Source organism: Notamacropus eugenii, chromosome 1 (assembly GCF_028372415.1).
Source record: "Notamacropus eugenii isolate mMacEug1 chromosome 1, mMacEug1.pri_v2, whole genome shotgun sequence".
Lineage (NCBI taxonomy): Eukaryota > Metazoa > Chordata > Mammalia > Diprotodontia > Macropodidae > Notamacropus > Notamacropus eugenii.
The window spans coordinates 92614915-92636442 of record NC_092872.1 but is presented as its reverse complement, the minus strand read 5'-3'; the positions used below and the strand labels follow the sequence as shown (position 1 = coordinate 92636442).

The window sequence follows — 21528 nt, the reverse complement described above, 5'->3', positions numbered from 1 at the left end:
CCACCCCCTGAATTGTTTCTAGTGCTCCCCCAGGATACAGTTTCTTTCACTTTTGGAACCTCTGCATAGTGTAGTACTGCTAGGTCTCCTTTCCCCCTTTTTTTCATTAATTCATTTGATATTTTTTTTATTATTATTTTATTTATTTTCACTGTTCTAAAATTGCTACGATATGACTTAAGTTCTTTTTCCTCCCTTCTCCCTCCCTCCCAAGATGGCATGTTCTACACATACATTCTTATGACATACATTTTCACCGTAGTCATGTTGCTTAGAAGAATTAAAATGAATGGGAGAAATAATAAAACAAAACGTAATACAAAACAAAATGATCTGCTTCATTCTGCAATTGAATTCCATAGTTCTTTCTCTGGATGTGAAAGGCATTTTGTCTTAAAAGACCACTGGAAATTTTTTTAAGTCCTTACATTGCAATGAAGTTCTAAGTCTATCAGAAAAAATCCTTGCACACTGTGGTTGTTGCTGTGTACAAAGTTCTCCTGGTTCTGCTCCTTTTGCTCAGCATCAGATCATATAAGTCTTTCCAGGCCTCTCTGAAGTCTTCCTGTTCATCGTTTCTTATAGGACAATAGTATTCCATTATATTCATATACCATAATTTATTCAGCCATTCCCTGATTGATGGGCATGCCCTTGATTTCCAGTTTTTGGCCACCACAGAGAGCTGCTATAAATATTTTTGTACATGTGGGACCCTTTCCCATTTTTATGATCTCTTGGGGATACAGTCCTAGAAGTGGTATTGCTGGGTCAAAGGGTATGTACATTTTTATAGCCCTTTGGCCTTAGTTCCAAACCTCTCTCCAGAATGGTTGGATCAGCTCACAGCTCCAGCAACGATAAATTAGTGTTCCAACTCTCCCACATCTCCAAAATGTATCATCTTCCTCTTTTGTCATGTTAGCCAACCTGATAGCTGCGATGTGACCCCTCAGATTTGTTTTGATTTGCTTCCCTCTCATCAATAGTGATTTAGAGCATTTTTTCATATGGCTATAGATAGCTTTAATTTCTTCCTCTGAAAACTGCCTGTTTATGTCCTTTGACCATTTATCAATTGAGGAATGACTTGTATTCTTGTAAATTTGACTCACTTCTCTATATATTTTAGGAGTTTCTCTTTTTGGATCTCTTTCAGGAGGTGATCGGTGGATTCTTTCAATATTTATTTTGCCCCCCTGGTTCTAGAATATCAGGGCAGTTTTCCTTGATAATTTCATGAAAGATGATGTCCTAGGCTCTTTTTTTGATCATAGCTTTCAGGTAGTCCCATAATTTTTAAATTGTCTCTCCTGGATCTATTTTCCAGGTCAGTTGTTTCTCCAATGAGATATTTCACATTATCTTCCATTTTTTCCTTTTTTTGGTTTTGTTTTGTGATTTCTTGGTTTCTCATAAAGTCATTAGCCTCCATCTGTTCCATTCTGATTTTGAAAGAACTATTTTCTTTAGTGAGCTTTTGAACCTCCTTTTCCATTTGACTGATTCTGCTTTTGAAAGCATTCTTCTCCTCATTGGCTTTTTGAACCTCTTGCCAATTGAGTAGGCCTATTTTTCAAAGTGTTATTTTCTGCAGCAATTTTTGGGTCTCCTTTAGCAAGATGTTGACCCACTTTTCATGCTTTTCTTGCATCTGTTTTTTCATTTCTCTCCCCAGTATTTCCTCCACGTCTCTTACTTGATTTTCAGAATCCTTTTTGAGCTCTTCCATGGCCTGAGCCCATTGAATATTTATTTTGGATGTTTGGGATATAGAAGCCTTGACTTTTATGTCTTTGCCTGATGGGGGTAAGCATTGTTCTTCCTCATCTGAAAGAATGGGAGAAGATATCTATTCACCAAGAAAGTAACCTTCTGTAGTCTTATTTTTTTTTTTCCCTTTTTTGGCCATTTTCCCAACTAGTTACTTGACTTTTGGGTCCCTTGTCAAGAGTAGGGTATACTTGGGGAATCTGTAAGATCTCAGTTCCTCCAAGGTGGCACAATCAAGTGTGTACTGGTCTGGGCTTAGGAAGGGATTTTTGTGCCCAGAATCTTAGCAGCTACCTCCCCACAGCCACCTGGCCTGCAGTTCCACCAAGTTACCACTGGGGGCTGATTTTCAGTTAAGCTGGATTGGCAGGGCTGCCATTCAGTGTGAGACAAAGACCAGCTTCCCCAGGGCCTCCACACAGGGCAGAGGCAAGACTTAGCTCCTCAGTGCCCCCAGGATTTTTACTCCAACAATGGAAGCAGCTGCTGTGCCTCAGCTGCCTAAGGCCAGAGCTATGGGAAGGCCCTTCTGCTTTCCTGGCCAACTGAAAAAACCCATCACTGACCTTTGGTGCCTGTGGGTTGAGGGATCTGCAAACCTGCTGCTTCTGCGACTGGGGATTCTGTGACTGAAGATTCTGCCCTGAGGGCTGTTTGCAAGCCGTGTGGCCAAGGCTGGGCAGGGTTCTGCTCCGCGCCCGGTGCAACAGATGTTTCCCATGGGCCTTTCAGGTCGCCCTGGGCTGGAAATCTCCTCCACTCTGTTGTTCTCCACTTCTCCTGCTCCAGAATTTGTTGAGAGTCCCTCTCTACAGGCATTTTATAGGCTGTGTAGGGAGAGCCTCCTTATCTGTGTCTTTCTACTCCGCCATCTTGGCTCCACCCCTGACACACTTGTAAAAGTTGAAGAGCTATAACTTTGAGTATGCTGTTTTCCTTGACCAGAAATATTCAGTCATTGAAATGGCTTAAGTAGGAATTGACTACCTCTACCCTCTCCCACCAAAATTCACTCATCATTTGGAACTGCCAATGGTCCAATAGATAATGTGGTATCAGGGGTTTAGGAATCTAGTGTTCAGGGAAATAGGTGAAAGTTTCTGTGTCTTCAAGGTCGGCAAAGCACAGTCTCCAATTCAGCCCAATCCAATTTAACGAGTACTTATTCAACTCCTATTAGGTGCATAGAGAGGAAGGCATCAACTTCTGGGTTTTAGCTGGGTAGAAGGGGCTCCTTAGTATCTTCCCAGTGTCTCTGTAGCCAAAGACACCTCTCTATATATTTTAGAAATGAGGCCTTTATCACTGACACTAGTTGCAAAAATTCTTTCCCAGTTTTCTGCTTCCCTTCTAATCTTGGTTGCATTGGGTTTGTTTGTGCAAAAACTTTTCAATTTAATGTAATCAAAATTATCCATCTTGCACTTCATACTGTTCTCTGTCTCATGTTTGGTCAAAAATGTCTCTGTTTTCCATAAATCTGACAAATACCCTGTTCCTTGCTTCCCTAATTTGTTTATAGTATCAGTCTTTATACGTAGATCCATTCTTTTGTATGGTGTCAGGCACTGGTCTATGCCCAGTTTCTGCCACGCTATTATCCAGTTTTCCCAGCAGTTTTTGTGAAAGAGTGAGTTCTTATCCCAGAAGTGGGGTGCTTAGGTTTATCAGATAGTAGACTGCTATATTCATTGACTACTGTGTCTTGACTACCTAACCTATTCCACTGATCTACCCCTCTATGTCTTAGTCAGTACCAAGTGGTTTTGATGATTGCTGCTTTATAATACAGTTTGAGACCTGATAGGACTAGGACACATTCCCTAGCATTTCTTTTTGTTAGTTCCCTTGATATTCTGGACCTTTTGTTCTAACAGATGAATTTTGATATTTTTTCTAGTTCTAGAAAATAATTATCTGGTAGTTTGAATGGTATGGCACTGAATAAGTAAATTTATTTAGGTAGAATTGTCATTTTTATTACATTGGCTTGGCCTACCCAAGAGCAACTCATGTTTTTCCACTTACTTAGATCTGACTTTATTGGTGTGAAAAGTGTTTTGTAATTGTCTTCATATAGTCCCTGGGTTTGTTTTGGCAGGTTGACTCCTAGGTATTTTATTCTGTCTACCGTAACTTTAAATGGAATTTCTCTTTCTATCTCTTGTTATTGGGTTTTGTTAGTAATATATACTAGCAAAGTAAAGTTAAAAGATGGAAAAAAAAAATATGTAAAATATCTCAAAACAAAAACCAGTGACTGGGAAAACAGATTAACGATAGAATTTTTGAACGAAAGAAGGAACTCAACATCAATAAGTAATTTTAAACTAAAAAAAAACCCAAAAACCTATCTAGATATCTAAGGAACAGAGAATAAAGTAGAAAAAGAAAGAATCATCAGTCAATTCCAACACTAAAATTTCTAAGAATATTTTAACCAAAATTCAGAACTCCCAGGTGAAACAAACAAAAGAAACCCCTGCAGTCAGAAAGAACTCGGTTATCAAGGAATGTGTCAGAATCACATAAGATACAGCAACAACTAGAATAAAAGAACAGAAAGCTTGGAATATGGTGTTCAGTTCAATAAATCAATGGATTTATAAGATTTACAGGTGAATTCTTTCAAACATTTAAAGAACAGTTAAATTACAGTATCATATAATCTGTTTTAAAAAAAAAACAGGGAAAGAAGAGATCCTATTAATTCCCTTTATGACACAAATATGATCTTGAGACCTAAATCAGGGAAAGCTATAAATGGAAAACTAAAGTTTGAAATGTGGCGTTTCTTCTTTTGCCTTTAGGCATTGATGATCATACTCGTAAATTGGACTGATTATATAATTTTCATGGAAAGGTTGGTAAACTACAAAATACAAAATTTTCTACTAGTAAACACTTATTAGTACTTTTTATTGCTCAGTTCTTAGTGTTATACCTGGATTTAATCTATTTTCAAAACATAGCATTGGTTTATAAACTCTAAAGTGAAAAATCCACTAGAGTAGTATAATTTACACAAATGATTGAAATCAAGTAAAAAATCTTTCCAATTGTTTATATAGGTATAGTAAATGAAAGTAACCTATTGCCAATTTTGTTGTATGGTACCAAGTATAGCATTTAGATTCCTTACAACAAGGCATGTACATGTGCCTCAGAACTTAAGAACAGAAGGGTTTTTTGTGGTGGTGGACTAAATTGAGTTATGATAAATCCACAGAAGAAAACCAAGGAAGTTATTATAGCTAGTAATATTGAAATATTCTATATATAAAAATCAATTTAGTCAAGCCATGTCAAAGAGAAGGTATTTCCCTCTGTACTTTTTTAAATGAGTCCCACTTTATATTATCTAAATGCAAATGTTATACTCTAATTTTTCTTTCTCATGATCTCTTTTAGATTTTATTTGGATTTTAGTTTTATGATTGCTCTGTGTAGGATTTCAAATATAGGAAAACATCTGTTTCTTGTTTTAACTGTTGATGTGTATGTGCTGGTGGAAAAATATATATGCCCTTCTCAAAAATGGTATGATGAGACAGTATAAAGTAGTGAAATGTTTGTTTAGTTTTCTGTATGTATTAAATTTGTACAATACATTTACACATATATTTTTTCCTGCAGTGAGCTTGAGTTGATTAATAATTACATTTTAGAGATATCAGCATGTTATTGTGAATTTTATCTCATAATAAATCTTAATATATCATTAATATGTATTTTTGTCATTTTCTTAACTATATTTTAAATTTTTTTACAGCAAAAAAAAAGGAAATACTAAATTTCTCCTTAAAACATGTGTTTGAGGTTATTGTTTCAGAAAACTGACAACTCTTAACTTCTGATATACTTAGCTCTTTTATTAAGATAAATTATAGCCTATTATACTTACATACATTAATTGTTCCTTAAGTGTGTGTGGGTTGTTGGTTACGAAGGACCCTAGAGGTTCAAAGAAAACTCTCACATTTTCCAACCATCCTCTGTAGCTTAAGATGACAGGATCAAGTTGCCAACACCTGCTTATACCTTTTGGCATCGAAGTATATCTTAATCAAAACCTTTACTCTCTGTTTCCCTTGTGTTTTGTGCTTATTCCCATATCTCTAAAATAAGTCAATTTACGCTTGTCACCTTACTAAAATATGAAATGCACAAAAATCACTGGAGTAGCAAACAAATCTATCCTTTCTTTGTGATATCAAACTGTAGCCTCAGTTTCCTCATCTGTGAAGCTAGGAGGTTGGAACTCTTTGAAGAGTGAACTATTAAAATGAATTCTTTCTAAGAGGGGTCATCTTCACCTTTTAATTTCCATGTCTCATATTTCCCAAAGGTCTTTTTTGGGTCGTTTTAATGATGCCTTTCTGTTTTTATGTCATGATCCTTTCACGTATTCTCCCCAGTCCTGCCTTGTAACATAAAGATAAAACAGCTAAAATCAACCAATGCTGAACTGAGGTATGCAAAATTCTGAATTTGTAGTTCCCTTCATGTCTAGAGGAGGGAAACATTTCATCAGTCATTCTCCAGGGTATTTGATTACTACAATTAAACCAGTATTTGACCACCTCTCATTGTTGTTTTCATTGTTATTATAGTTATATATTTTGTTCTCTTGGTTACTTCGGTTTTTTCGTGTTGTCCTATACTTCTCTGAATTCCTTTTTTATTCATCAGTTTTTATGGTACAGTAATATTGCATTACCTTTACATACTACAGTTGGTTCTACCATTCCCTAAATAATGAGCTTTTTTCACCCTTTTTTCCCTTCCCTTCCATTCTCTTTACTGTTTTCATCCCTTCTGTTCCCCTTTCTCTTCCCCATTTCTTTCCTTTTCCCCTCCTATTCCTTTCATTTTAACTTTCCCTTTCCAATATTTTAGTTTATATATGGAGCCTGTCTTTCTTTGACTTTGACTCTTAGAATTGCTTACTGCCATCTATACTGGCACTAGCAATCTGATCACTACCCAAATAATCCAAATTTTTGTTATATCTTTGGAGAATAAGTGATACTTTGTTCAGTATACCTACAGAGACTAGTGCCCGAAGAGGCAAGTATCTTGAAAACCCCTTTACTTTAGTTTTCTCAATTTGTAAATTTTTATAAAGTATTATGTATATAATTTTTTGTTTAATTTTTCCCCCCATTTACATGTAAAAACTGTTTTTCACATTTCTTTTTAAAATTCTGAGTTTCAAATTCTTTCTTTTTCTTCACCACACCTTGTTGAGAAGGCAAGCATTTCGATGTCATTATACATATGTAATCATACAAAACATCTGCTTATTATATTCTGAAAGAAAACAGACAAGAAACCCAACTGTTGAAAAATAAAGTAAAAATGTATGCTTCACACTGTAGTCATACACCAACAATTATTTTCCTGGGCATAGATGGCATTTTCATCATAAGTTCTTCAGAATTGTCTTGGACCATTGTATTACTGAGAATAGTGAAGTCATTCACAGCTGATCACCTTAGAAGTATTGCTGTTTATTGCTTTGTACACAGTTTATGTCATTTTGCATCAGCTTCTGTAAGTCTCCACAGGTGTTTCTGAGAGCATCCCCCTTACTTCTTACAGCACAATACTTCTCCATCACAATCACGTATTACAATTTGTTCATCCGTTCCCCAGTTGATAAGCATCCCTTTGATTTCCAGTTCTTTGCATTCAGGAAACAGCTGCTATAAATATTTTTGTACATATAAGTCCTTTTTCCTTTTCCTTTTTTTTTAATCTCTTTGGATACAGACCTAGGTGTGGTATTGCTAGATCAAAGGGTTTTGTAGCGTGGTTTTATAGCACTTTTGGCATAGTTCCAAATTGCTCTACACAGTGGTTGAGTCAGCTCACAGCTCCACCAACAATGCATTAATGTCTCATTTTTCCTACATCCCTTCCAGTGTTGGTCATTTTCCTTTTCTGCCCTATAATGTCCTATAATCTAATAGGCATAAAGGTAAGTACCTCAGAATTGTTTTAATTTGCATTTGTCCAGCCAATAGGGAGCATTCTTTTCATGTGGCTATATAGATGGCTTTGATTATTTCACTGAAAAATGTTCATATCTTTTAATCATTTATCAATTGGGGAATGATTCTTATTTTTATAAGTTTGACTCAGTTCTCTCCGTTTGAGAAATGAGGCCTTTATCAGAGAACCTTGCTTCTAAGTTTTTTTTCACAGTTGCAATTGCTGACTGTATTTCCCTCCATTCTGTTTCTCCCTTTGTTTATTCTGTTCTCTCCTTCCTTTCACCCTCTCCCGCCTCAAGTGTTTTGCTTCTGATGACTGCCTCCCTTAGTCCTCTGGCTTTCTCTTATCCCCTTCCCCCTCCTACTTTCTTGTAGGGTAATATAGATTTCTGTATCCAATTGAATATATATATATTCCTTTTTTGAGCCAATTCTGATGAGAGTAAGGTTCACTCACTCCCTCTTACCCCTCCCCTAAATTCCCCCCATTCTAAAAGCTTTTTCTTTTCTCTTTTATGTGAGATAATTTACCTCATTCTACCTTTTCCTTTCCCCCAGTTCATTCCTCTCACCCTTAATTTTTTTTTAAGATAACATCCCTTCATATTCAACTCACACCTGTGTCCTCTGTCTATATACACCCCTTCAAACTGCCCTAATAAACAGCTTAACTTTAAGTCCTTTATGATTTTTTTCTATTTACCTTTTTATGCTTCTTTTGAGTCTTGTATTTGAAAGTCATATTTTCTATTCAGCTCTGATCTTTTCATCAAGAATTCTTGAAAGACCTCTATTTCATTGAATATTCATTTTTCTCTCTGAAGAATTATACTCAGTTTTGCTGGGTAGGTGATTCTTGGTTGTATCCCAGCTTCTTTGCCCTTCAGAATATCATATTCTAAGCCCTCCAGTCCTTTAATGTAGAAGCTGCTAAATCTTATGTTCTCCTGACTGTGGCTCCATGATGCTTGAATTGTTTATTTCTGACTGCTTGCAATATTTTTTTTCTTGACCAGGGAGCTCTGAAATTTGACTTAAATATTCCTGGGAGTTTTCATTTTGGGATCTCTTTCAGGAGGTGATTGGTGGATTCTTTCAGTTTCTATTTTACCCTCTGGTTCTAGAATATCAGGGCAGTTTTCCTTGATAATTTCTTGAAAGCTGATGTCTAGGTTCTTTTTTTTGATCATGGATTGCATGTAGTCTGGTAATTTTCAAGTTATTTCTGCTGGTTTTATTTTCCAGATCAGTTATTTTTCCAGTGAAATATTTCAAATTATCTTTTATTTTTTCATTCTTTTGGTTTTGTTTTATTGTTTCTTGATTTCTCAAAGAGTCATTAGTTTCCATTTGCTCTGATTTTGAAGGAATTTTATTCTTCAGTGAGCTTTATGTACCTTCTCTTCTACTTGACCAGTTCTACTTTTTAAGGAGCTTTTTTTCCTTCAGTGAATTTTTGTCCCTTTTTTTCTATTAGGCCAATTCTGCTTTTCAATGCATTCTTCTCCTCATTGATTTTTGGTACCTCTTGTGTCTCCTTTCCAAAACTATTGACTCTTTTCATAATTTTCCTGCATCACTCATTTCTCTTCCCATTTTTCCTCCACCTCTCTTACTTGATTTTCAAAAACCTTTTGAGAACTTCCATATCCTGAGCCCAATTCATATTTTTCTTGGAGGCTTCGGATGTAGGACCTTTGACTTTGTTATGTTTTCCTGAGTGAGTGTTTTGATCTTCCCTTGTCACCATGATAAACTTTCTATGGTCAAAAGTTTTTTTCTGTTTGTTCTTTTTTCTAGTCTATTTCTTGACTTTTGATTCTTTGTTAAAGTGTGTCTCTGCATCCAGGGTAGAAGCTGCACTGTGCTAACCTTCAGGGATTTTGTACAGCTGTTTTCAGAGATAATTCTAAGGACCTGTAAGTTTTCAGTTCTTCCAAGGTGGTATGATCTAAGGAGAGGTGCTTCCTGTTCTTCTGGCCTGTGCTGTGATCTGTGGGTGACCATAAGCACTCTTTTCTGCCCTGGGACTATGACAAGGGTCCCTAGGCTCTACTACAGCTGTAACCTCTGTTGTGCTGGTTCTACTCCTTGCCCTAGGACTGCCACCCAGGACTGTGACCCAGATCTGAGTATGGGCAAAGCAGCAGAATCCTGCCCTGCCCCTTGTGCTAGCAAAGAGACCCCTGTAATCTTTTTCTGGCCAGTTTGCCAGTCTGTGGACTAAGAGCTCTGGAAGCACCTTGTTGCCACTGCAGATTCAGTGGCTTCCAAGATGTGCTCCTGGTTTGCTGGGTCCTGGACTGTGCTGGCACAGTCTGCACTTGACTGCGTTCCACTCTCATCCAGGTGAGACAGAGCTTTTCTTCCACCTTCTAAGTTGTCTTTGGCTAGAAAATTATTGTTTTGTGGCATTATTTAAAGGTGTTCTGAGAGGTTTTAGGGAGAATTCAGGCCAGTTACTGCCATTTCTCTGCCATCGTGGCTATGCTTCCTCATGTATATGGTTTTTTCAAAAATTTTCTCCTTTTGACTTTTTTATAAATACTTTATATTGAATTATGACTATGCAACAATAGTAAAGCCATAGTGACAGTTTTTAGTTATTTCCTATAAAGTATACTTTTTTACAATTCACATCATGTATGTTTAGAACTGAAAGATTAGGTCTAGTGCAACCTCCTCATTTTTTTCATATGAAGAAACTTAGACTCTATCAATGTGACTTGCCCAAGGTGGTATGCTTCATATATTATTGTTTAGTCATTTTCAGTCAGATTCTTTGTGACCCCATTTGATGTTTTCTTGCAAATACACTGGCATACTTTGCCATTTCCTTCTCCAGCTAATTTTTTTGTAGATGAGGAAACAAGCAGAGTTAAGTGACTTCCCTAGGATCACATAACTAATAAGTGTCTGAGGCCAGATTTGAACCCAGGAAGAGAAGTCCTCCTAACTCTATGCTTGGCACTCCCTCTACTGAGCCACCTAGCTGCCCCTTTGCCTCATGTAGTCATTTTAAATGTTAAAATATTTTTTAAAAGTATATTTATAACTTCACTGTATAATTTAGTTCCTAAAGTCTGAGAGATAAAACATTGGGGCTGTTTGATATGTAAAAAAGCAACTTGTAAGTAGGGTCTATGTATGGCAGGTACATGTAACTAGATGGCATGGATACATATGCATTGAGCTATGGAGCATACTACCACATTCTTTCTGTCATTTATAAATGTTTTTTAAGTCTATCTGAGAATATTTGCTTTTTCAACTTTCTTGCTTTTGACCTTGTGTTGTTAGTATGTCAAAGTCATGCCAGTTCCTAATTTTTCATTTTAGATATTGGTAAGCAAAGAAAACCTTTTAACAGTCTGGGCCTTCCACACTATCAGTCTTCCCCTCCCTTCCTGTGCCACCCTTTGCAAATTTCATGTTTGGATATAGGCAAATACCTCACAGGATGGTCTTGAAATTGATGGATTTTGATGTCTGTCATTGGGAGGAAATGTCCAAATCAAAATTATCACAGATCTATTTTATTATATAAGTGTCTATATCTTGGTAATTTAAATAACTTTGCTGTGTCTAATTTTCATTGTTAATAATTCTTTACCATATGATTTCTTTTTCTAAATCTTGAGATACAAAATAAAATTGGGCTAATGAAAAACTGGGAAGTTGAGATTGTGAAAGAGAAATCTTTCTATTTCCTTTCAGGAATAACTGACTCACAGGATGAAATCTTGGATATAATTTCAAATCATTCGTGTAAGCTCTCACAAAAGATGTTTATAAAACATTTGGAACAATACAGATTGTACCAAGAAAATGTGCTTTGATCAAAACAGTGTTGATACAAAACAGAGAACTTAATAAATCAAAGCCCATTTGTGAATGGGAAGGACTTCATACTGAACTTAAAAGTAAGGATTCTCATAACGTACCCATATTTTGGATACTGAATAGAAAATGTTGTTTAGCTTTTTAAATATTTTATTTTTATATTAACACAACTGTAGATTTTATATTGTATCATCTAGAAACTTGACTCCTGATTTATATCTCCTGATAATTGCACACCAGTCCAGAAATGGAATTAGCCTTTTTTTTTCTTTCTTTTAGCCTTTTATCTCCCATTTTGAAATGTTAATTTGCAACTCTGTCTTCTGTCTATGGTTAATAAAACCAGGTGTTGATGAACTAGAAATTCTGTAACTTTTTATTTCAAAGCATTTCAGAAGAGAACATAGTAATATTTATATGAAATTAATAGTATATTCATATTCAGAATGCAGTTCTGTTGTATGTAACACAGTTTCTTGTAACACAGTTGTATTTATGGTATGTTAGTAGTAGAGTAACAGTAATGTTTGTGATGATTATAACAAGAATTTACCTATGTTTACTGCTTATAGAAATTCAAAATTAAACTCCAGTTTAAAAAATACTGAAAAATCAGGCATAATTAGTTTGGAGTACATCTAATTGGGTTATTATATTGATAGGTTTTATAAATTGGCTAGAGTGTTTTTATTTCCTACTACAATATTGTGATGTGATTTGTTCTACCATTCTTATTTCATAGAAGTTTTAAAAATTAAATTTCCCAGTTAATGTATAGGGTATATTTTTAAATGTTATATATATATATATATATATATATATATATATATATATATATATATATATATATATACACATATATATATATGTATATATATATATGTAAGTAATATATAATGCCTGTAACATTTACTTTTAAGACACCAAACTCTGTCAGACTGTATAATCTTAGTGTTCATAATCACACTAAATGGTGTAGCTATAAATTTCTGTTTTAAAAAATTACTAATTTTTGGATTAATTCTTTAAGTAGTTTAATTCTTTTAATTTTTTTCTCTTAGTTTGTATTTGCAGGTTTTTACTAAAACAGAGGACTTCTGCAGCTCTTCTTAAACTGTGAGTCTTGACCCAGGGGATTGCGGCCCACAGTTTAAGAAGCACTGAAGGGGTTCAAGTGGAAAAAGTTTAGGAAGCCCTGCTTTAGACCACTGGTTTGTAACCAGAGGATTAAAATTCCAGCTCTGATATGTATTACCTATGTGACCTATGGGCAAGGCATATATAATTTTCTGGACCTCAGTTTCCTCATCTATAAAATAAAGGAAGATGTACTTAAAGGGACCTTTCAACTTTAAATCTTTACTCTTATAAATTCATGGCCTCATTTAATCATTGCAATAATAATAATGCTTCTTTATAGATGGGGAGCTTAAGGTTCAAAGAGATTAAGTCACTTGCTTGATTTCAAGCCAGGTGGTAAATGGAAGAGCAGAGATTTGAAACCCCAGTTCTTATGACTATCTAGTGACCTTTCTGTTATCCTCTTATTCCCTTGGGGTTGTGGTGGGGAGATTTTGTCAGTTTCAGAGAGTGATCTTAATGAACTTAATTATTAGCTATTTATCTCTGTACCATTGCCATGGACTCTTATCACTCAGCACTGACCAGCTAGCTCTCAATAGCTGCAAACGTGACAGGATTTTAGAATGTAGATGGCTCAGAACAACTCTTTATAAAATACTGCAAAAAAAAAAAAAGACCACTATAACATAATACATATGTGTATGTATCTATATCTATATCCCTATACACACACACACACATATCTCAGCTTCAGTTTAGGAAACATTTGAGTGCTTTCTATGCACATGTCACTGTGGTCAATGCTGGATATATAGATTTTAAAAATGAAATTCTCTGCTCCCAAGGAGAGTCTCATATAGTATAAAGTTAGTATAGATCATGTATCTAGATGTTTTGTAAGTACAAAGTGTCTTTCTCAAATCCCAACTGATGGCTGAATTGTGGTGTTACAGCCTTTTGGCATTAGTGGTACTGAGAAATTGGGACTGAAGATTGAGTAATATTTGGGGCTTGTTTTTCCAGACATTCTCATAGGGGATTGATCTCCTAGGTATCTGGTTTGTCTAGCCACTGAGGGGAATAATGTATAATAAGACTGGTTGTCACCAAGTGGTGAATGGCTTTAAAAGCTAGGTAGAAAAGTTTTTGTTCAAGAGGAAACGAGTTATCCCCTGGAGTTGATTGAGAAGAGGAATGATATGTGCTTAATGAAAATCACTTTGATAGAAATATGGAAGAAAGACTGAACTGGGAAGAGACTTGAGGCAGGGAGATGAATTGGGAGACTTGCAATAATCTGAGCAAGAGGTGATGTGTGCTTGAACAAAGGAGTTAGCTGTTAGGACAAGAGTTCAGATCCAGTAAATGCTGTGGAGGTAGAAATAACAAGATTGAGAAACTGAGGTGAGGAAGAATGATGGAGATGAGGCTTCAGCAGAAATAGGGAAGTTTGGAAGAGGTATGATTTGGAGAAGAGATAAATAGTTCTGTTTTGCACATCTTGAGTTTGAGGTGCCTCCAGGACATCCAGTTTGAAATGTCGGGCAGGCATCGTGATACTTGTTTAAAGTTTGGGGAAGAGACTGGATTACACATATATAGATCTATGAGTTACTTACCTAGAGATACTAATTATTAAACCTATGAGAATTAAGGTCACCAAGAAAAGCATATAAAAAGAAGATAACAAGAACAAGGATGGAGAGCCTTGAGGAAAAACACCCATAGCCAGTTGGATGTATGATCTCAATGACAGGGGTAGTAAGTATGGAGAAAAAGAACAAAAGTTTAGATCCCTAGGAGGAGAAAGAAGTAGTGATACAAAAGCCTAGAGAATAGAGAGTATCCAAGAAGAAAGGATAGATAATGTTATAAAACGTGACATTGAAAAGGATGAAGACTAAAAGAAAAGACCATCAACAATTTAGACATATCAGGTTTTATTATTTACTGTTTTTGCTGATAAGGAAACTGAATGCCAGGGAAGTCAATTAGGTTGGCAAAAGTCTCATAGTTAGTATTCAAAAATTAGATTCAAACCAAGGTCTTTTTGACTTCAGTGTTGTTTTTTTCAATTCTTTAACATTTTTATTTAAAGTTTTAAATTCCAAATTCTGTCTTCCCCCCCCCATGGTAAACAATCAGATATAGATTGTAGTTGTACAATTATGTAAAACATTTCCATATTAGCCATTTTGTACAAGATGAGTCAAAAGAAAAAATGAAAAATAGCATGCTTCAGTCTGTATTCAAACAATATCACTTCTTTCTCTGAAAGGATATGGTATGCTTCATCAATAGTCCTTTGGAATTATCTTGAATTATTGTATTGCTAAGAATAGCTAAGTCATTCACAGTTCTTTATTGAACATTATTGCTGTTACTATGTACAAGGTTCTCCTGGTTCTGTTCATTTCACTGTGTATCATGTAAGTCCAGGTTTTTCTGAAATCATCCTGCTTGTCATTTCTTATAGCACAATAATATTCCATTCTAATCATATACCAAAACTTGTTTAGCCATTTCCAGTTGATAGGCATCCCTTTGATTTCCAATTCTAAGCCACCACAAAAAGGGCCTCTATAAATATTTTTGTACACACAAGTCCTTTTCTCATTAAATTTTTTTTTAACTCCCCCCCCCCTTTTTTGGGATCTCTTTGGAATATAAACTAAGCAGTGACATTGTTGGATCAAAGGATATGCACAGTTTTATAGTCCTTTGGGCATAGTTCCAAACTGGTTCCAGAATGGTTGGATCGGTTCAGAATTCCACCAGCAGTGCATTAGGGTTCCAGTTTTCCCACATCCCCTCCAGCATCCATCATTTTCTTTTTTGTCAGATTAGCCAATTTAATAGGTGTAAGGTGGTACCTCAGAGTTGTTTTAATTTGCATTTCTCTATCAGTAGTGATTTAGAGCATTTTTTCCGTGTAATGATAGCTTTGAATTCTTTGTCTGAAATCCACCTATTCATATCTTTTGACCATTTATCAACTGAGGAATGACTTGTATTATTATAAATTTGACCCAATTCTTTATATATTTGAGAAATGAGACCTCTATCAGAAACACTTGTTGCAAAAATTTTTGCCCAGTTTTCTGCTTATAATTTTGGTTGCATTGGTTTTGTTTGTGTGAAAACTTAATTTTATATAATCAAAATTATCTGTTTTGGTTTTTTGTAATGGTGTCTGTGGCTTCTTTGGTGCTAAATTCTTGCCTTATCCATAAGTATGACATATAAATTATTCTATAGTCTCTTAATTTTTTTATGATAACATCTTTTATGTATAAATGGGGGTGGGGTGGGGAGCGGGGAACTGGAGCCATAAGGTCAGTCACTTGTGGCCTTCTAGGTCCCTGGGAGCCGCCTTTTGCTTGAGTCTGAGTTTTACAGAACAAATCCTTTTATTATGGGGATTTGTTCTGTGAAGTTTAGATTCAGTCAAAGGGCCACACTTGAGGTCCTAAAGGGCCACATGTGGCCTTGAGGCTGCAGATTCCCCACCCCTAGTCACTGTAAACCATATACCCATTTTGACCTTATCTTGGTATACAGTATGAAATATTGGTCTATACCTAATTTCTCTCATACTGTTTTCTAGTTTTCCCAGCAGTTTTTGTCAAATAATGAGTTTTTATTCCAAAAACTTGGGTCTTTTGGCTTGTTGTATACTTGATTGCTGTGGTCATTTACTATAATGCAATTTGTATCTAATCCATTGTACTGATCTACCACTCTATTTCTTAGCCAGTAGATTGTTTTGATAATTACTGCTTTATAAAACAGTTTGAGATCTGATTGGGGAAGCCCGCCTTCTTTCGCATTTTTTTCGTTGATTCTTTTGATGTCCTTGAGCTTTTTGTTACTGCAGATGAAGTGTTACTATTTTTTCTAGCTCTGTAAAATAATTTTTTGATAGTTTTGTTTGTATAGCACTGAATAAATATATTAACTTATGTAGAATTGTCATTTTTATTATGTGTTGACTTAGCCTACCCATGAACAAATAATATTTTTCCAATTGTTTTGATCAGACTTCATTTGTGTGAAAAGTGTTTTATAGTTGTATTTATAGAGTTCCTGGATTTGTCCTGGCAGGTGGAGTCTCAAGTATTTTATATGGTCTGTTATTTTAAATGGAATTTCTCTTTCTATCTCTTTCTACTAGACTTTGTTGGTAGTATGTAGAAATGCTGGAGATTTATGTGAGTTTGTTTTGTATTCCTGAAGTTTTACTAATGGTATTAATAATTTCAAGTATTTTAAAAAATTGATTCTCTAGGATTTTCTAAGTATAATATATCATCTGCAAAGAGTGATAGTTTTGGTTAATCATTGCCTATTCTAATTTCTTTAATCTCTTATTGCTATAGCTAACATTTCTTAGTACAGCATTAAATAATAGGCATAATAATGGGCATCTTTGCCTCACCCTGATTGTTTTGGGAAGGCTTCTAGCTTATCCCCATTTACAGATAATGCTTGCTGATGATTTTAGATAAATTTTACTTATTTTAAGGTAAACTCCATTTATTCCTATTCTCTCTAATGTTTTTAATAGGAATGGGTGCTGTCTTTTGTTGAAGGCTTTTTCTGCATTTATTGAGATAAAAATGATTTTTGTTGGTTTTACCGTTATTTCTCTGGTTAGTTATGTTGGTAGTTTTCCTAATATTGAGCCATCCTTGAATTCTTGGTATAAATAGTTTATAATCCTTGTGATATGTTGCTGTAATCTCTTTGCTAGAATTTTATTAAAGTTTTTTTTTTTTTATCAATATTCATTGGACAAATTGATCTATAATTTTCTTTCTCTTTTGACTTTTCCTGGTTTAGGTATTAGCACCATTTTTGTGTTGTAAGAGAAATTTGATAGGACTCCATCTATTTTTCCAAATAGTTTATATGGTATTGGGATTAATTGTTCTTTAAATATTTGGTAGAATTTGCTTGAATCCATCTGGTCTTGGGATTTTTTTCTTAGGAAATTCATTAATGGCTTGTTCAATTTCTTTTTCCAAGATTGGGTTGAGTATTTTATTTTTTCTTTTGTTAATCTGGGTAATTTATATTTTTGTCAGCATTCATCTTATTTCGTTTAGATTGTAAAATTTATTGACATAATTGGACAAAATGGCTCCTAATAATTGTCTTAATTTCTTCTTCATTGGTGATGAATTTACCTCTTTCATTTTTGATACTTGTTGGTTTTCTTCTTTCCTTTTTAAAATCAAATTAACCAATATTTTATCTATTTTTTTCCCCCATAAAACTAGCTTCTGGTTTTATTTATTAGTTCAGTGGTTTTCTTACTTTCAGTTTTATTAATCTCTCCTTTGATTTTCACGATTTCCTATTTGATGTTTAATTGGGAATTTTTATTTTATTCTTTTTTTTTTTTTTTTTAGTTGCATGCCCACTTCAATGATCTACTTTTTCTCTTATTTTATTGATGCAAGAAATTAGAGATACAAATTTTCCTCAGAGGTACTGCTTTGGCTGCATCCCATAAATTTAGTAAGTTGTCTCATTGTCATCTCCTTTAATGAAATTTTCGATTGTTTCTCTGATTTTGTTCTTTGATCTACTTATTCTTTAGGATTAGATTATTTCCAATGAATTTTTAATCTCTTTAAATTTTCCATTATTGAAGACATTTTTGTTACATTATAATCTGAAAAGGATGCAATTGCTGTTTTTGCTTGTCCGCATTTGATTGTGAGGTTTTTAATGTTCCAGTAATACATAGTCAATGTTTGTGTAGGTGCCATGTACTGCTGAGAAAATGGTATATTCCCATTCACTTTTATTCAGAGATCTGGCATATTTAACTTTAACAGAATTTCATTTGCCTCCTTAACTTCTTTTTTATTTTGTAGATAGAGTTATCTAGTTCTTAGAGGGGAAAGTTGAGGTCCCCTACCTTTATTATCTATTTCCTCTTGTAATTCATTCAACTTCTTCAGATATTTAGATGTTACATTATTTGGTGCTCATATGTTTAGTATTGATATCATTTCATTGTCTATGGTACCTTTTAGCAAGATATAGTTTCCTTCCTTATCTCTTTAATTAGATCTATTTTTGCTTTTGCTTTGTCTGAGACGGTTACTACCCTGACTTAATTTGCTTCAGCTGAAGCATAATAAATTCTTCTCCAGGACCTTGCATTTACCCTGTATGTATCTTTTTTCTTAGCTATACAGCATATTGTAGGATTCTGATTTTTAATCAGTTTTGCTATCTGCTTCTGTTTTATGGGTAAGATCATCCCATTCACATTTATAGTTATGATAACTAACTGTATTTCCCTTTCTGCTATTTTTCCCATCTTTATTTTCCTCTCTTGCTTACCGCCCCTGCCTTCCCTTTCAAACCTCCTCACAAGTGTTTTGCTTCTGATCACTGCCTTCCCCAATCTACCCTTCCTTTTATCAGGTGCCACCCCCCAACCCCCCATTATCCCTACCCTTTTTTACTTACAGGGTAAGATAGATTTCTGTTTATGTTGTTCCCTCTTTAAATCAGTTTTTTTTTATTTTTAATTTTTAACACAGTTCATATCACATAAAACAATTCCAACTTTTGGTCAGGTGATACTTATTTTTAAAGCATTTACAATATAGACCACAAACAAATTTTTTTTTTTAACATTAACCAACTGAGACACAAATAATAATTATGTATGCTGACTTCACAAGCCCTTGACCTAATTGTCTCCACAGTATTACTAAGAAATAAAGGACCTAACTTATTGTTGTTGGTCTAAAGTCCTAACTAAGCCTAATAGCTTAATTTTAGTCTTAACCTCGGATGTTCCAATTTAATAGATCTGGTATTAAGCTTACAGACCTTTTGACTGTAGGAAATTGCCACTAAGAGTAGGGACACTGCAGGGATACAATACCTCCCCGACTTCATGTCAGTTTCAGGCAGGAGTAGATTGTCCACTTGCATTCGGTCAGGCTTAAAGTCTGCCAGGTGTCAGTGGTGAAATTGAGTCAGGAGAATCCTACCTCAGCCCAGGCTTGAACAGCTGCTCTCCCAGCCTTCCCATGAGATCACTTTTTTCAGTTCATACCAGCATCTCACAGGCTTACTGGCATCATGAATTGGAGGCTCAGACTGCATTTCTTGCTATCCATACCTGGAGTTACTCAAAAGAACAGTCAGTTAGTAGTCCCATAGCATCTTAAAATAGCAAGTTCCAGTAACCAGGTTTCAGATATGACTATAATTTTGCATCATCTAAGGATCATCTTTTAAAACAGGCAAGTCTTAAGTGGCTTACATGCCTTTCTATACATGTTCTAGTTCCTGATTAAATAACAATCATAAAATCAAATTTACCATTAAAACCTTGACTTTTTCATCATTGCCAAATTTTACCCGGGGTTACCTGCCTCTAGGAAAGTTAGACTAAAATTCTTTCCCCCAGACTGAAGATGTCTCTGATTTAGTCTGAGTAATTAATTCAGTCAGTTGTTTTAATACTAATTGCTTTTACATCACTTTGTAAATGTCCAATTTTTCTCCCCATCTCTCCCCTCCCCTCACCCCCTAATACCTTGCATTCTGATTACCCCTTCCCTCAATGTACTGTCCCTTCTATCACACTCCACCCTTCCCTTATCCCCATCTTCTCTCTTTTCTTGTAGGGCAAGATAAATTTCTATACCCCATTACCTGTGTTTCTTATTTCCCAATTATATGCAATAATAGTTCTCAACATTCGTTTCTAATACTTTGAATTCCAACTTCTCTCCCTCCCTCCCTACCCACCTCCACTGAGAAGGCAAGCAATTCAATACAGACTAAATATGTGTCGTTTTGCAAAAGACTTCCATAATAATCATGTTGTGTAATACTAACTGTATTGCCCTCTATCCTACTCTGTCCCCCCTTATTTTTTTATTCCCTCATTTGACCTTGCCCCTTCCCAAAAGTGTTTATATTTCTAGTTACTCCCTTCTCCCATTTGCCCTCCCTTCTATCATTCCCCTCACCCCACTTGTCACATACTCCCCTATTTTCCTGTAGATAGATTTTCATACCAAATTTAGTGAGCATGTTATTCCCTCCTTAAGCGATACATGGAGAGAGTAGCTTCACTTTCCCCTCTCACCTTCTCCCTTTTCTCCTTCATTGAACAAGATTTTTCTTATCTCTTTTATGAGTTATAGCCTGCCCTTTCTCCTCCCAGTATTTTCCTCCCTCACTCCTTAATATTTATTTTATTTTATTTTTTTGTGGATATCATCTCTTCTGATTCAACACAGCCTGTACTCTGTGTGTGTGTGTGTGTGTGTGTGTGTGTGTGTGTGTGTGTGTGTGTGTGTGTGTGTGTGTGTGTGTGTGTGTTGTGTGTATGTATGTGCAATCTCTCCACCTACCCAAATGCTGAGAAAAGTCTCAAGGGTTATAAATGCTTTCTTTCCATGTAGGAATGCAAACAATTCAGCTTTAGAAAGACTTTTATGATTTCTCTTTCCTGTTTACCTTTTCATGCTTCTCTTGATTCTTATGTTTGAAAGTCAGATTTTCTCTTCAGTTCTGGTCTTTTCATCATGAATGCTTGAAAGTCTTCTATATCATTGAATGACCATTTATTTCCTTGAAGTATTATACTTAGTTTTGTTGAGTAGGTGATTCTTGGTTTTTAGTCCCAGTTCCTTTGACTTCTGGAATATCCTATTCCAAGCTCTTCAATCCTTTAATGTTGAAGCTGCCAGATCGTGTTATCCTGATTGTATTTCCACAATACTCGAATTGTTTCTTTTTAGCTGCTTGCAGTATTTTCTCCTTGACCTGGGAACTCTGAAAT

At 35.2% G+C, this 21528-nt stretch overlaps 1 protein-coding gene across 27 annotated transcripts in view; it reads left to right on the top strand.

Annotated features, from left to right (window-relative positions):
- MRTFB (myocardin related transcription factor B) overlaps positions 1-21528 on the top strand; it is a 259095-nt gene that overhangs the window by 17731 nt on the left and 219836 nt on the right. For 10 of the 27 annotated variants that reach the window (XM_072609595.1, XM_072609725.1, XM_072609645.1 and 7 more), the window contains exon 3: positions 11490-11695. The exons of 12 other annotated variants lie outside the window; for them this stretch is intronic. The gene's annotated coding sequence lies outside the window, so the exon portion shown is untranslated. Of the gene's footprint in view, positions 1-4618; positions 4637-11489; positions 11696-12676; positions 12732-18112; positions 18222-21528 lie in introns of those variants that run through there. 5 more of the 27 variants (XM_072609771.1, XM_072609762.1, XM_072609680.1 and 2 more) reach the window with 3 other exon arrangements.